The sequence below is a fragment of the Sceloporus undulatus genome, chromosome 4 (genome assembly GCF_019175285.1).
Source record: "Sceloporus undulatus isolate JIND9_A2432 ecotype Alabama chromosome 4, SceUnd_v1.1, whole genome shotgun sequence".
Lineage (NCBI taxonomy): Eukaryota > Metazoa > Chordata > Lepidosauria > Squamata > Phrynosomatidae > Sceloporus > Sceloporus undulatus.
The window spans coordinates 242,450,888-242,464,048 of NC_056525.1; the positions used below are offsets into that span (position 1 = coordinate 242,450,888).

At 39.5% G+C, this 13,161-nt stretch overlaps 1 protein-coding gene across 2 annotated transcripts in view; it reads right to left on the reverse strand.

Annotated features, from left to right (window-relative positions):
• Positions 1-13,161, reverse strand: part of FAM135B (family with sequence similarity 135 member B) — a 177,239-nt gene that overhangs the window by 121,922 nt on the left and 42,156 nt on the right. The window contains exon 1 of one of the 2 annotated variants that reach the window (XM_042465811.1): positions 8,780-8,862. The exons of the other annotated variant lie outside the window; for it this stretch is intronic. The gene's annotated coding sequence lies outside the window, so the exon portion shown is untranslated. Of the gene's footprint in view, positions 1-8,779; positions 8,863-13,161 lie in introns of those variants that run through there. 2 annotated transcript variants of the gene reach the window in all.

The following is a 13,161-nucleotide window of genomic DNA, read 5'->3' on the forward strand; positions in this document are numbered from 1 at the left end:
GCATGAGGTTTTCTTGGCAGGATTTGTTCAGAGTGAGAAAGAATGACTTGCCGAATGACTTGCCCAAGACTACCCAGTAGATTTCTTTGGCTAAGTAAGGATCTGAGTTTTGGGCTGCTGCTACAGTGCAGAATCAACGCAGTTTGACATCAGTTTAACTGTCATCCTATGGAATGTTGGGATTTGTAGTTTGTTGTGACACTAGGGCTCTCTTACAGAGAAGACTAAATGTCTCACATAACTACAAATCCCACAGTTCCAAATCAGTGAATCATGGCTTTTAAAGTGGCTTCAAACTACATTAATTCTGCACTGTAGATGTAGCCCTGGTTTCCAAGAGTCCTAGTACAACATTCAAACCACTACTCCATGTTGGTTCTCACGTGCTGGTTTTCTACTGGCAAAATTATTATCAGCTATTGTACTGGAAAGCATGGTGCAGAGAGAGCTTGGACGTTGTTTCTCTGCAGAATTATGCTCCCAACAGTTGGATTTATCTGTAGCAGCTACTGAAACCGCAGCAAAGATGTGGTCTGAAGGAGTTCCAGAGATGAATTGGGTCCGTGAGGTTTACACTGTTTCTGGGCTTCACTTAAAGCAAAAATGGATGTACATTTAGAAGCAGAAACACATCTAAAGTTTTTTTTCCTAGAAGGACAAAAAGAATTCCAACATTGTGAGCAAACTATCTCAGACAAACGTTGCATGTCCCTACTGGGATTACAATTAATCTTCTAGTGAAGATCTGCACACAGTTTTGAGTAATTATTTTTTCTTAAGTCTTTTTAGATTTGCATATGAGCCACAGAGGAAAGGAAGGAAGGCAGGAAGGAAATAAATCCCACCACTTCATAGCCTGTAACATTTTGAAACTGTATGCATCAAAAGGGGGCAAACAGTCATTCACCAGGGAAGACAAGCAAAAACATTTATTGCCACCACAGGAATTTGAAATACAATAGAATCAAGATTAAAAAGAATATATAACAACAAGAACAACAAAGAAAAATACAGACCATAATCAATGAGCAAATAAAATAAATCTAAAGACCTCTCAGGTTTTATGTCTGAAAGTATCTACACTTCATTTGTATTGTTGTCTGATACCAATCAAACTCTCATGGGCTCATCCTATGGAATCCTGGGAATTGTTTTTTTGGTAATGTCATTAGAGTTCTGTTCTAAAAGAGTACCAGTGCTATAGTGCAGACGAATCTACTCCCTCGTGGAAAAATATGATTACTACAAATCCCAGGATTCCATAGGATGGCACCATAGTCATTTCTTGGTCTGCTTATTGTAGATACAAACAAAGAATCCATTTTTTGTGAGACAGCTTTATGAGTATGTTGCAGTATAGAAAGAAAAGAAATTGGGTGGGGGAGCAGTGCCATAACTGATTAATTTTAGCATAAGTTTCTGCTGATATCAGTCCACTTCTTCAGATTTCTATAGAGTCACTTCTATAGAGACATAGAAGAGACTCCAAGGACCATCCAGTCCAACTTAATTCTGCCATGCAGGAAGAAACAATCAAAGCACTGTCAACAGATGGCCATTCAGCCTGTGTTGGAATACAGTTTTCATGATGCAATTAAAAGGTGGATCACATCCCCATAACTATGCAATGTGCGTATATACCTGTGGCTTGAAGAATGTACTCCTATGCTATTCAAGAAATAGATTAAAATTCACACACACACAAATCCTGTCATAAAGGTGCTACTAGACAGCTTTCTCCTTTCCTTTCCTTTCTTTTTTGAATAAAATAAATGTAGCTATTAAAAGACAACACTTTTTCACAGTTGGGGATCAGCGGTTTTAAAGTTCACAGAGTGCTTTGATTTGCATCATTTAAATCTCTCTGTTATAATAATAATAATAATAAAATTTTATTTATATACCGCTATTCCAAATTCCAAATTCGATCACAGCAGTGTACAACAAAAGTGATACAATAGAACATTTAACAAACAAGTATCACCAACAACATGTTAAAAACATCCCAATGCAATTTAATAACTATAAAACATACAACTTCTTAAAACCTTCAACACCATCATCACCTTTACCAGGCCAAGAGACATAAACCAGCAAATGCAAAAACTGCAAAGAAAATTATCCAGCACTTCTAAAATTCATAAGCAATAAAGGATTGTTCACAACCCACTGCACAATAAATATATTTCCCATAGCACTGGAACAAATACCTTAATTTTCTCACTCCTCCATGCTACCAATGTTGCCATCAATATGTATCATCTCATTCCATTAATAAACATTCAGTTATCTTTGGAATATCCACAGTTATCTTGAACACATTGTACCACATCTCTGAGGTTACTGGAGAGAAAGTGCAGTTGGTGTGAGCAGGGAAAATGAATCATGCTGCCCCACCCCCCAATGAGGCTGGGAACATAACTTCTGACCTGAATGATGGAACCAGCAGGTATCTGGACAGGTATGCACCAGTGCAGTGCCTGTTGAACCAGTTCTGTCCATGCAGCTGAAGACAACACTGCACGCAAGCTATTTGTAAGACAGAGGGCTTTGGTTCACATATGTTACAAAACAACAAGATATACATCTGCACAACTTTCCAGCTCCTACTAGAATCTTTCAGGATTCTAAAAATCCATTCAGTCACACTGTGACTATAGCATTTGAGATATCATGTTCATATGGAAAGTTGCTCATCAGAAATAAAGGCAACCCAACTACACACACACACACACACACACACACACACTTACAAATGAAAAAAGTTGTTCTGCTTAGATTTAAAGAGCATAATGAAATGCAACATGTTGGATCAGAGGCCTTGAAGAAGCACCACTCCAGATTGAGGACCTTCTTATATTGTCCAGGACTGAAAACAGATTGAAATGGAGCTGGATAATCAGTTTAATGCAGAATCCCCTGGAGTTGGGAGGCCACTACACACTATGATATATTAGCCCAAAATGTAGGTTGGACACTGGACTCTATTATTATCAATTATAGAGGGATTCAGGGATGATTTTATCAGCAAAGCCCTCATAACTGCCTCCTTCTGGCAAGTTGGAATGCTCTCTTCACCCTCTGGCCTGTTTGATAGGCAACGAAGGGTAATGGTCTAGCACACATGTGGAAGGGTTTCATCTCTCCAAGGATCCTGTCCTCATCCTCAGGCTTCACAAACTGAAAAGTATCTAGTAACACTAGACAGATAAAAAAAAGCCAAGGTAACATCCACTGGAAAATTATCAGCTACAGCATCCAGGTCAGAATGGATCTGAATGACCTTATCTGCAAAGTGCCATGCAAATTATTTGCAGTGGGCTGTTGGGCACCAATGTTAAATAAACCTCTGACCACTTGAAACAGTTCCACAGGATTGCTCCTTTCAGATGCAATGGTGCAAATACTTTCTTTGCTGCCTGCACTGCAACAGAGTAGGCCTTCAAATATGTTCTAGCCTATGCTCAGTCAGACTTTTTTCAAGCCTATTTCAACATCATATTAAAACATGGCTTTATTAGAGGAACTGGTGTCTCATAATTTCATTCAGCTTGTACAGAACATGGTTTTAAAGTGTTTTAAGTGAATATATGTTTCAATATGTTTTAGACTGTGACTTTTTTCTGCTGTTTTAAATGTCAAGTTGATTGATACTGTTTGAATTTATTTTTGAGCAGAATAAATCCTGAGTTGCAAAGATCCATCTAGAACGCTCCTTGTCAGACTTTTGTACAATTGGGAAACCATTTTTCAACCATTATAAATATTCTTCCAATATTCTTTCTATCCCTATGCAAGAGACAGATCTACTGCTTTTCAGAGCAGCAAAGGAGTCTAATTTAGGTAAGAGATGCAACAGGAATGCACCCTATTGTACTACTCAGGGCCCACAAGTGAAGTTCATGAACCCAGCATTCCCCTTAAAAATTAAATAGAAACAAGGCAATTAATCACTCCCAACCCAAAAGGGCTCAAGCCCCAACCCAAATCCATGCACCTACTGACCCTTTAAAATGTATCTTAATACCTCCACCCCACTTGGCCACAAATAGCCAAAATTAGAACCAGAAGTAACATTGGTCACTTTCAGTTGATTTTCAATTAATTTTTAGAGGCTCTGGCATGTTTTAATATATGTAGAGCAATTGGGGAGCAAAAAGGATACATCATGAAGTAGTTTTGAGCATTTGGGAGAAGTTTAGGGGTAAAAAGATCCACAGGAAAAATATTTTTTCAAAAATTTTGTAGAGGGTCTGGGCATTTTGGTGTGCCAGTGTGGCCCAAGAGGTGGGGACATAGGGATGAAAATTGGCCCCAATGCAGTTCCCTAACCCTGCCCTAATGTCAACAGGAGCATTGCCATCCTGGTAAAACTATGATGTTATTTTCAAGAAAAAATGACAATAAGTGAGGAACCCCAAAGAACAGTGGTTCCCAACCTGTGGGTCGGGACCCCTTTGAGGGTTGAATGACCCTTTCATGGGGGTCACCTAAGGCCATTGGAAAACACCTATTTAATTACAGTTATGAAGTAGCAATGAAAATAATTTCATGGATTTGGGCCACCACAACATGAGGAACTGTATTAAAGGGTCACGGCATTAGGAAGGTTGGGAACCACTGCCAAAGAATAACATACCAACCTGTATCATTTTAATCTGACATTCCAAACTTTCTCTTTGCTGCTCTTACTCTATGCTGTGGTAGCAAAGCCCCCTCCCCAAAGGGGGGATTTCTCTTTAAATAATGCAGTTTGTTGTGTTTTCAATCCAGTAGCACTCAAATTAGATCCCTCATTGCATTTGATAAGAGTTGCATTATTGATTGCTCCAGCAGTTCCTAACAATGTAGGTAAATATTTGATACCTATCCATTAAAAGCTAATATTATCAGCAATCCTGTCATCCAAATCAGGAAGATCCTATTAATGTGGAAGCTGGGATTAAGACTTCTTGATTAATCTTAGCCCTTTCTCAGTATTATTACTCATGGTGGGAGTTCATTTTCTTTGCTTGCCCATGCAGTTACAATATACTCAGGAGATCTCGAAAAAGGAAATCAATTGGCTTTAACAAGGCCAGAGTGTCAAACTTTCATTCTCATCCTTCTAAATTTATATAAGATTCTAGTAAAAAATCTTCATAGCCCTGATCAGAAGTTCTCAGTAAAGTGGGGAAAAAATCATTCTCCTGCATTGCTCTTCAAGTTTATAGGCTGAGTCCTGAACGGAAAACATAGCTACAGTGATGTAGCTACAATCTGTCTCCTAGTCCAACCCTGCAAAAAAAAAATATGTTCAGAAGTCAGGAAACCACATCTACTGAATGAATTCTGTGGAGCTGGCAAGCAGGATGATGGTGCATCTAGTTCCCTCCAGCCAGCAACAAGCACGATAGCTTGCTTATTGTGTTCTATTGCTCTTTTGTGTTTAGGTCCAGATCCTTTGTGTCTAGGTCCCAGTCCTGAGCACATGATCTAAGGGAGGCAAGGCATTTACTCAGAGGAAGTGAGTCAAAGACTTGGTTAGGAGAGGAGCTTCAGATGTAGTCCCTGGAGCTTGGTAAACAGGAGCTCATTTAACAGGCACAGCCAACAGGTGTTTTGCAGCGGCATTTAGCAAGAGGGTTTGGTGTGGGAAGCCCTGAGTTTTGTTTCAGTGCCTACTTAAGACTCCTGAATATGGAGGGTGAAGGAGCTACTGCAGTCACCTGCAAGAGCTGTGGTATGTTTGTGTTCTTGCTGGAGGAATTGATTAGCTATATCTGGAGCAAGTGCAAGTTGGTGGCCCTGTTGGAAGAGAAGGTCCAGCAACTTGAGGCCCATGTATCTACCCTTCAGCACATTGGGGAGCATTAGGTTTTCTTGGACAGAGTGGGAGTCATAACAAAACAAACTAGAAGACTGGAGAATAAGAATAAGGTGCTGGAAAGAGTGGGAGGCAAAGGGAATATTGCCACCTTTAAAAAATAGAATTAATAACCATTGGGCATATTAACATCATTTATGATATAGCCTTGAAGGAAAGAAGACAAGAAATGGGAAGAAAAGCTATGCACCCTTTAGTAATTGTTGTAATGGTACAAGTGGTTGTTATAATAGTTATGATCATTCTGCTCCAGTTTTCCAGCTTATCTTCCTGTGACTCTCAATCTTTTAAGATGATGATGATAGGAAGGAGGATGAGGGATTTAAAAACAACAACAACTGACAAATCTATTTTCCCCTTGTCTAGGCTGCATGGTGTCTTACAAAAACTGAAACAGATACAGATAAGAGTTCACATCACAAAAATCTTAAATAAAATATCATCAAAATATCATTAGAATTAAAAAATAATTGAAAAACATAGCCATTAAAAAGCAGCAAATGCAGGCAATGCAGCCCGTTATTAAAATGTCTTTTCCCCGGCAAATAAAATAGTCCAAGAAGCCAATCTAGCTTCTCTAGAAAAGGAAACTGTTCCAGAACCTGGGAACAGCTCCAAGGACGCCCTCTCCAGTGCTCTCACTAGAATCCCTGCAAGGGTGATGGGTCAGAGAGAAGGCCTCCCTGAAGATCTCCAAATCCAGCTAGAGGAGAGTATTGTCCTTCATTTCACCTAAACCCAGATTGTAATAGGATCTGATAGGTCATAATCAGACCTTTGAAATGTGCCTGGAAACACAGTCAGTGGAGTGGTATGCTCCCTAAGTAGAGTAGGAGGATATGTAGAAGAGTAGGAGAGTATGGAGTATTATCCCACAAAACTTCACAAGAAATGGCATCTTCTCTCCCACTCTTAAATGATTTTTCAGCACTATATAATGCTGAGAGTGAATTTAACAGAATAAAAATGATTGTGTGACATAAACTTGACATGTTTGGACATATCTTCTTTTGATACCTCTTATTGCTCAACACAGACACAAGTTGGGCTGGTCCTGTTTTTAGGCAGAGTAAGGCAACTACTTCTAGTGGCAATTGCTGGGGGAAACACTACACCCGGGATGCTTGTTCTGCCCTCCCCTTCTGTTCCTTTCTATGGGTGGGTTGTGCCTACTATGTCAGTCACACAGCCTGCCCTGAATGTCCTAAACACTACCCCATTCCATGTAGTTAAGTGCCCAGCATCTGTGTGGATGGAGGGGAATAATTTTAGTGTTTGCCTCAGTCAGCAGAATGCCTTGAGCTGACAGAGCTGTAAAAAACAACCAAAAAAAGTATTTGTAGAATTTGCTCACTCAAGATGAGACAGAAGCTGCAGTTAGAATTGTAAAGCTAAAATTATGCATTACAAACACCCAGAGATCTCAATGAGGAGACACAGAGGAGGAGACCAACTCAAAGTTAAGTTGGACCCAAGCCATGATGAACTGGTGAACCTCAGGCAAAGTAATTTCTGCTCACACACTATTAGGATCACTGCACAGATTTTGAGGCATGAGTACGACGTATGGGAAAAACCACATTTTTTCACAGACATGGGAAAAGACTATTTCCTGGTCAGTCGATGTGTTTTCAATACAAAACCAGTGAGATTTGTACAGAAAAATAATGTGCACAAAATCATTTCTGGCAATATGAAGAGAACACAGTGGAAAGAAATTTGATTTGTCCCACAACATAGGAAAATCAAATTAAAATCATTCATTCTCTATGTTGCAAAACTTTATGCATACTTTGCTATCTAGCACAGATGCGGCAGAATATTTCCAGTAAATTGTGAAGATGTGTATCAGGGCACCAGCACTCCCTAGCCATTTGGTACATCCACACAGCAGAAATAATTCAGTTTGACACCACTTTAACTGCCATTGCATAATGCTATGGAATTCTGCAAAGCTCTGGTGCCACAACATACTACAATTCCCAGAATTCCAAAGTATTGAGCCATGATAGTTAAAGCAGTGTCAAATCAGATTGTTTCAGCAGTGTGGATGCAGCCCACATCTGGATGATAACTGGGAACACCCAGTGTGCATCAGTGCCCATTATACATTGTACATCAGTCCCAATGTGCGTTGCTCTGGATGTACATCAGTCTTGATGTGCATTAGTCTCAATGTGCTATGGTCACATTATTGACTCTCTTATGTAGTAAAATAACAGTAGCCTTTTGCTAAATACAGGTGCCACAAAACTGCTAGATTCTATTTCCTGCAAATGTAAGTCCACCTCTGTACACATATGTCCTTTACTGAATTCCAGCCTTATTATTTGTACCTTCCCACAGCTGCCAAAGCTCCCATCCAAACATCAAGGACAGCCTCACATTGAGAGTGCTTAACAATTGAGAATGTACATTTAGCCTGGTTTCTGAACATTTTGTCTTCCCTACATTTTGCAAACAACACATGAACTAAGTGCAGCTGAAACGCAGCCACAGATTATGCAAAACATACATGAACATCATTGCTAGTACCTCACCTGACCCCCATTCTATGGTAATTAATGGAATTAACGTCTGCTGCTCGAATATAAAACCTACCAAGCGACAAACAGCTGGAACACAGCCCTGCAGAATGGCTTATACCAAGAGGATGTTCTGATCCTTGCTGTCAACAATTCTGCTCTGATGCTCATACAGACACTCATACAAAAAAGAAGAAGAAAAGGATTGGTGAAGAGAAAAAAAACAGCAATATCCTCAGCTTTTTAAACTATTTTCAGATCTCCTCTGGAGGCTGATAGATAAGAGGAAAGCCAGGTTACAGCCAGCTCTGTCTGATAATGCATGGTCTTGTCAAGCCCTCTTTAGCAAATTACGTTTTCAGAAGAATATTCAGAAGATTCTTCCTACCTGCAGCATGGTGTGATTGCTGATGTTTCCCACTTATGGTGACCCTAAGGAAAACCTGTCATGGGGTTTCCTTGGCAGGATTTGTTCAGAGAAGCTTTTCCATTGCTGTCTCCTGAAGCTGAGAGAGTGTGACTTGTCCAAGGCCACCCACTGGGTTTACACAGTCAAGCAGGAAGTTGTAGTCCGACACTCAAACCACTATACCACGTTGGCTCCGCAACATGTTATATAGCACTGAATTTTACCTGCAACAGAAATGGGACATAAATTTCCACCTGTTCCATGGATTATGGTGGTAGGGGCACTGGAATACATTCAAGGTCACCAGCCCTTTTGAGAACATGGTCTTCCATGGAATGGAGTGTGGCTTTTCGATTATACCTGATGGCACTCAGGGCCAGAGAGATGCCCTAACCAGAGATTGCCACATTCAGTCTTGAAGAGACAGCAAGAAAAGTTCAATGGGTATAATCCAACAGAGGTATTGAAATCAGTGGAAGCAGTAATTGTACTCTGAAATATCCAAATTTTAAGGAGGTGCTTTTGAGATTTGGAAAAGGAAAAGATTTGGTCTTGTGGGCCAGAGACCAATTGAGGAGGTTTAGAATGTGCTATGCTCAATTTTCAAAAACATGAGAAAGTCAAAGGTGTTAAGAATAAACAGTGGGAATAAGGTTACTACTTCTTCCCTACCTCAATCTGCCTAACACCAGGACCAAAGAGGGTCACCAGGTTTGAGTGCTGGAGTACGAATCTGGAAGACCAGGGTTCAAATCCCCATTCAGCCATGGAAACCCACTGGGTGCCCTGGGCAAGTCACACTCTCTCAATCTCAGAGGAAGGCAATGGCAAATGCCTCTGAACATATCTTTTGATGAAAACCTCATGATTAGTTTGCCTTAGTGTAAACATAAATCAAACCATTTGAAGACACGCAACAATGGCAGCAACAACCCTTTGGGAATAAGATACAAATGTGGACAGTCAAAGATTGAAAAATCTTTGCACTATAACTACCAGAATCCTGTTGTAGTGGTGGAGGAATCCAAAGAGTTATGCTTCCCAAAAGTACATTTTCCAAGCATTAGATATAATCATGTGAGTCTTGCAGTGTTTAAATGCTCAACAAAACACTTGCAGATTCTCTGAGGTTCCATCTCACTTTATTTGTGTTATGTCATTGTTCATTGGTCTTTGTAATAAGAAAAATAATATTTTTGTAATAAAATTAGGTTGTGGTCACAATAGACCAAGTTGGAGATGGAAACTAACAAGTTAAAATCAATGGAGTGATTAAGTTAAGAAATTTTCTGACAAAGTTTAATTAAATTTTGTTTTTAACTGAAGGAACTGAGTGACACTGGAATTCCAGAATGAAGTCACTGATTATTATATTATTGAATTAAATTGTAGACAGTGTTAAAGAGCCAACTTTTTTTTTTTAAAAAGCAGTGTTTCATTTAAATAATAATAATAATAAAATTTTTATTTATATCCTGCCCTTCCTAAGATCAGGGCGGCTTACATCAAGATTAAAAACACAGTCCACAGAGGTTAAACACTTTTAAAACAATAAATGCAGCTTAGAAGGGAGGTGGTCTCCCTTAAATCTAGGTGGTCTTTCTGTACCTTATAGAGGATGTAGATTTGAATTCAGAGTACTGGTGTTTTAACCTCAAGACCCTCGAACTTTTGCTGGGATATGCATGAACATAAGAAATAATATAGTAAAATAATAATAATCGTGGGTGGCATTTTTTAGCTTCATTCTTGTAAGGCTTTTAGTCCAGACACTGAATTGACATTAAAATGGCAATTTTATATAAATGTAATAGTTACATTTCTCCATTTTAATATAAATGCAGATTTGTTTAACTTGCTAGGAATTAAAGAAACGTATCAACCATTTTCAACCAAGTTTCCAATCTCTGGGTAGGAAACAAAGAGGATGGGCCTACACTGTTCCATGCTTGAAATAGCCCCGGAGCCAAATGAATTGTGTCCCATTCTTAGGGTGCATCTATACTGTGAAAATAATGACATTTGATACCATTTTAAGTGCTGTATCTCCATCCTATGGAATCCTGGGATTTGCAGTTTACAAGGCCTTTAGTCTTTTCTGCCAAAGAGTGCTGGTGCCTCACAAAACCACAGATACCAGAATTGTGTAGGATGGAGCCATGGCAGTTAAAGGGGTGTCAATGGACTTTACCGCACAGGGCTCCTTAACAGTCCAAAAGGTGCTGGGAAAGAAATAAAACGAGCGGGGAACACATTTTACTGCACACAGGACTGTTCTGAACAGTTCTCAAAAACTGCATCCTTTGGGATGGATTAGGAATGAAAGGGAAGGAAATGGAAAGGAATGGGGACTTCTGTGTCCAGTAAAATGTGTCCCCCACTCGTTCCCCACTCATTCCCAGCCCCTTTAGTTCTGTTCTCATCCCGTGCCTGGAACCCCTGTGAGGTAAGGTCCAAAGTCAAACTGCAATATTTCTACAGTGTAGATGCACCCCCAGTGAGCTTTTTGTTTGCTAGCATGGATGACAGAAGGCAGCAGTGAGAAACATTGACATCTCTTTCACCAGTAGACCTCTAGCAAAGACTTGAAAAATGTTCACCATTTTAATTGTCCACAATTAGAATTATAGAGTCATGAGGTTAGAAGAGACCACAAGGGCCATCCATTCCAAACACCTGCCATGCAGGCACACTGACAAAGTCCTTCCAAGACATAGTCATTCAATATTTGTGAGCTGCCTTGCTGTCTCTTTCTGGGAGAAAAGTGCCCTAGAAATGAAATAAATGAATAATACACTTCTATTTAAATTTCTCCAAAGAAGACGACTTCACCATACCACTGTGGAACAACTCTTACTGTCAGGACGTTCTTTCTAATGCTTAGGAGGCATTTCTTTTCTTGCAATGTGAAACCATTGGTTTGTATTTTAGTCTCCAGAGCAGTATGTTTCCATCTTGTTCCACCTCCAATATGGTATTCATTCAAATATTTAGAAGTGTATATCCTATTATCTCTCAGTCTTCTCTTCCCATGCAAACATTCTCAATTTCCTGAGCCATTCCGCTTAGGATATGGTTTCCAGACCCCAGTTCTCCTGATCTAATATTGCTCTGAGGCACTGTGAGAAATTTAAATGTTGAATTGCTCAAAGAACCACACACTTGGGATGGTGGTAGTCAGGACTGATGTCAGCATTGGGCTGTGCCATATCACAGAGGCCCAACAACTGTCTGATAATATCCTGATGTGACAAAACATGCCCATATAGTTCCACCTATTAAATGATAAAGATGATAGGTAGTGTGTTTTAATGGTTCAATTGCTGCAAATGACCCAGGTCCCAATATTTTGGGGGACCTTTGGTATCCTCAAATTATGCCATTTTTCATTGTGCATGCAAAATGGCATAAATTGCATGCAAAATCCACAAATTGTGCATGCTTTTCGCAAAGTAAGGTATTCAAAGAAATAGGGTATCCAAGGCATGGATTTGTTCATGGATGTGCATGATAGGCATTTGTTGATTGCACATAGTTGCTCATTTCCCATTGTGCATGGAAGCACATACAGATTTGGTTGTGTATTAAGTAGCACATTGTTTTTACCTTGGTTCAATTGTGCAGTGTTACCCTTCATCCTACAAGGGTTGTATTATCCAATTGATGAAAAAAACAACTACATTCCAGGTTGTATATTATTCCTTGGGAGGTGAATGAAGCTAGTTCACATTAAAATATTGTTCAAATGCATTGCTGAAACAAACAAACAAACAAACAAACAAACAAACAGCCAGTTGCTGCCTTTCTGCATAGCCTACCTCTCAAAGTTGTGTAAGAAAGAGACAGGTGATGATGCATATTTTGTGCAATTGCCTTTTCCACGGTTCTGGGAACAAGATAGATGCAGACTTCTACATATTTCACCTGATGTCATCTGAATAGAGCTGAAATCTTCTTGTTTAGAATGATTTCAGAAATCTTTCTTACAAATGCTAGGGTTTCTGCCTGAAATTCTCTGACCAGTGAGCTACTTAGGTCAGTGTGAACTTAGACCTTAAATGCTTCTCCAGGATCTGAACATACCGATGCTGCCCATTGTACGTTTTAGTCAGTATGAAGTTTCTGGATTGATCAGGCATTGTAAGTTAGTAAATAAATAAATAAATACACACAAACACACACACACACCTTGACAATGCATTCCTTCTTAAAATGGGATGCTTTAGGAAGTCTTCAAAGAATTCTCTGATCATTCAGCTTAAAACTTAAAGAACCACCTACTAGCCCTTTTCGCTCCTTGGTGGTAGTGGTGCATGTGTGTGTGTGTGTGTAAAAGCTTTGTCTTTCAAAAAGGATGAGGC